Source organism: Hylobates moloch, unplaced genomic scaffold (assembly GCF_009828535.3).
Source record: "Hylobates moloch isolate HMO894 unplaced genomic scaffold, HMol_V3 SCAFFOLD_10, whole genome shotgun sequence".
In the NCBI taxonomy this organism is placed as follows: Eukaryota; Metazoa; Chordata; class Mammalia; order Primates; family Hylobatidae; genus Hylobates; species Hylobates moloch.
In genome coordinates, this window is record NW_026652285.1 from 8,187,420 (window position 1) to 8,191,555 (window position 4,136).

At 44.4% G+C, this 4,136-nt stretch overlaps 1 pseudogene; it reads right to left on the reverse strand.

Annotated features, from left to right (window-relative positions):
* Positions 1–2,232: 2,232 nt before the first annotated feature.
* On the reverse strand, positions 2,233–3,611 carry LOC116474317 (obg-like ATPase 1; annotated as a pseudogene).
* Between the last annotated feature and the right edge of the window lie 525 nt (positions 3,612–4,136).

Sequence of the window (4,136 nt, forward strand, 5' to 3'; positions counted from 1 at the left end):
AGGGGAAAGAGCCCCTTATAAAACAATCAGATCTATTATGAGAACTCACTGTCACGAGAACAGCATGGGGAACCGCCTCCACGATTCAATTACTTCCACCTGGTCTCTCCCTCAACATATGGGGATTATGGTGATTATGGGGATTACAATTCAAGATAAGATTTGGGTGGGGACACAAAGCCTAACTATATCAAGCACAAAGCTACACCAATCAAGACAGTGTGGTACTGGTATAAGAACATTCAACATTCACATAGATCAATGCAATAGACTTAGAGTCCAGAAATAAACCCTTACATTCATGGTCAACTGATTTTTGACAAAGATGCCAAGAAAATTCAGTTAGAAAGAGCCTTTCAATATATGGTGCTGGGACAAGTGAATCGTAAAAAAATTAATTTGGACTCTTATGTCACACCATACATAAAAATTAACTCAAAATGTAAGAAGTAAAACTGTGGCCGGGCGCGGTGGCTCACGCTTGTAATCCCAGCACTTTGGGAGGCCAAGGCGGGCGGATCACGAGGTCAGGAGATCGAGACCACGGTGAAACCCCGTCTCTACTAAAAATACAAAAAATTAGCCGGGCGAGGTGGCGGGCACCTGTAGTCCCAGCTACTCGGAGAGGCTGAGGCAGGAGAATGGCGTGAACCCAGGAGGCGGAGCCTGCAGTGAGCCGAGATCGCGCCACTGCATTCCAGCCTGGGCGACAGAGCGAGACTCCGTCTCAAAAAAAAAAAAAAAAAGTAAAACTGTACAACTTATAGAAAAAAATATATAAGTAAATTTAAAATTTTATTTATTTGTTTTTGGAGACAGGGTCCCACTCTCACCCAGGCTGGAGTGCAGAGGTGTGAACATGGTTCACTATAGCCTCCACCTCCTGGGCTCAAGCAATCCGCCCATCTCAGCCTTCTGAGTAGCTGGGACCACAGAAATACGCCACCATGCCTGGCTACTTTTAAATTTTTTTTTTTTTTGAGACAGGGTCTGATTATTTTGCCCAGGCTAATCTTCAACTCCTGGTCTCAAGTCTCAGCCTCCCAAAAGTGCTGAGATTACAGGTGTGAGCCACCATGACCCCCCAAAGTAAATTTTCTTGGGTTAGAGAATGGTTTCTTAGACACAACATTAAAAGCACAAGCGCCGGGCGCGGTGGCTCACGCTTGTAATCCCAGCACTTTGGGAGGCCGAGGTGGGTGGATCACGAGGTCAGGAGATCGAGACCACGGTGAAACCCCGTCTCTACTAAAAATACCAAAAAAATTAGCCGGGCGTGGTGGCGGGCGCCTGTAGTCCCAGCTACTCGGAGAGGCTGAGGCAGGAGAATGGCGTGAACCCGGGAGGCGGAGCTTGCAGTGAGCCGAGATCGCGCCACTGCACTCCAGCCTGGGTGATAGAGCAAGACTCCGTCTCAAAAAAAAAAAAAGCACAAGCAACCAAAGAAATAAATAGATAAACTGGGATTCATGAAAACTAAAAATTTTAGTGCTTCGAAAAATACCATCAAGAAAGTGCAAGTACCCACAGAATGAGAGAAAATACTTGCAAATCATATATCCGATATGGGACTTGTATTCAGAATATATTCTAAAAAACTCTTATGACCCAATTAAGATAAAACCCATAATTTTTTTTTTTAAAAATGCATCTGAAAAGACATTTTTCCAAAGAAGATATGCAAATGGACAATGAGCACATGAAAAGATGCTCAATGTCATTAGCCATCAGAGAAATGCAAATCAAAATCAAAATGAGATACTACATCATTCCCGCTAGAATGGCTATAATCAAAAAGATAGATAACAAGTGTTAGAATGTGGAGAAATCGGCACTCTCACGCACTGCAACTGGGAATGCTAAATGGTGTAGCCACTTTGGAAAATAGTCTGGCAGTTCCTCAAAAGGTTATCATATGACCCAGCAACTTCATTACTTATACATATATTCATGAAAAATAAAAACATATATCCACATAAAAACTTGTATATAAATGTTAATAACAGCACTGTTCATAATAATCAACATAAGAACAATCTAAATGTCCATCATCTGGTGAATGATTAAACAAAATGTGGTATATCCATACAATGGAATATTATTTGACCATAAAAAGGAATGAAGTACTGATACATTCTGCAACATAAATAAACCTTGAAAGCATTAAGCTAAGTGAAAAAAGCTGGCCTGGCATAGTGGCTCGTGCCTGTAATCCCAGCACTTTGGGAGGCTGAGGCAGGAGGATTGCTTGAGCCCAGGAGTTTGTTTTTGTTTTTGTTTTTTTCCCAGTGTTTTATTGAGTGCAGACATCTGGATTACTGTAAAACATGCATTATCTTTCTTCTTCGGTTGTTGAGTTGTGTTAAATTTGAAGAAGATAATATCTCCATCTTCGACAATATAATTTCTGCTTTGTTGTCTGTACTTTCCAGCAGCCTTGACTGCATTTTCAGAACCTTCCCATCTAAAATCTTCATATTTCATTACTTCAGCCATAATGAGTCCCTTTTCAAAATCTGTGCGAATTTTTCCTTGCAGCCTGAGGATCCTTAGTTCCTTTCCTGATGGTCCATGCACGCACTTCATCTGGGCCTGCAGTGAAAAAGTATTCTAGTTGGAGTGCTGCAAACCCAGCCTTAATAATCTTTGGCAAAGCACTTTGTGTCGTGTTCGCTTCCAGTTACTTCTGTCTCTCCTCAGCACTCAATTCTTGCCAAGGCCCCACTAAAAGGAATGACAAAGGCACCTGGGTCATACTTGTCCACCCACTCTTTTATTTTCATCAACCATTTGTTTTTTTTGTTTGTTTTTTTTGAGACAGAGTCTCGCTCTGCCACCCAGGCTACAGGGCAGTGGCGCAATCTCGGCTCACTGCCACCTCCGCCTGCTGGATTCAAGCAATTCTCCTGCCTCAGCCTCCTGAGTAGCTGGGATTACAGGAGCATGCCACCATGCTTGGCTAATTTTTGTATTTTTAGTAGAGACAGGGTTTCATCATATTGGCCAGGCTGGTCTCGAACTCCTGACCTCGTGATCCACCCACCTCGGCCTCCCAAAGAGGTTTTAGTTTTTTATCTCCTCCTCTCACAGCCACCTTTTCTAGTTTATCTGTAATGGACCCAATCATCTCCTCCTCTTTAGGCTGAAGCTCTTCATGTATTATTTCTGTGATTCCAATAGGATCTACACTTCCTTCAACATGTGTGATATCACCATCTTCAAAAGCACGTGTTAGATGAAAGATGCCATCACAGACATTAATATGGGATTTAAAAAAAAAAAAAAGCATTCCCCAGGCCCTGCCCATCGTGAGCTCCTTTCACAAGGCCAGCAATATCCACTGCATTTAGAAAGGTAGGAATTTTGCTTGCTGGTTTGTGGTACTGGCAAAGAAAGTCAAACCTTTCATCTGGTACAAGTACCCTGCTCTCATTAGGATCAATGGTGCCGAATGGGAAGTTTTCTGCTGAAGCCTGACTATTGGTTAATACATCGAAGAAAGTAGATGTCCCAACATTTAGCAATCCACCAATACCAATTTTCAGTTAGGTTCCAAATCTTCCAGTTATTGGGGGTGGTTTAATTCCATCACTTCCCTCTTTCCAGGGCATCGTGCTCTGCCTTGGCGATGACACGGGGCCCCAGCAGCTGTGAGAGAAAGGTCCTACCGGCAGCCAGAAGAGGAGGACAGAATGCAGGCCCAGCCCCTCCGCCGAGCACCACGCACTTCGGCGGAACGGGAGGGCCGCGGAACGGTGGCGGCGGAACGGGAGGGCGGCGGAACGGTGGCGGCGGAACACGAGGGCCGTGGAACGGTGGCGGCGGAACAGGAGGGCCGTGGAACGGTGGCGGCGGAACAGGAGGGCTGGACGCCGAAGGGCACCTCGATCTCAGGCGTTTGAAACTAGCCTGGGCAACATAGCAAGACCCTGTCTCTAAAAGAAAAGAAAACGAAAAAGAAAAAAAAGCAGCAGCAGCAGCAAAAGAAGCCAGTGACAAAGGCCCCATAATTATGATTCCGTTTTTATGAAATGTCTGGAATAGGCAAGTCCACGGAGACAGAATGTAGATTAGTGATTGTCAGGTCCTGGGGGAATGAAGGAATGGGGAATGAATGCTAAAGGCTATGGAGTTTT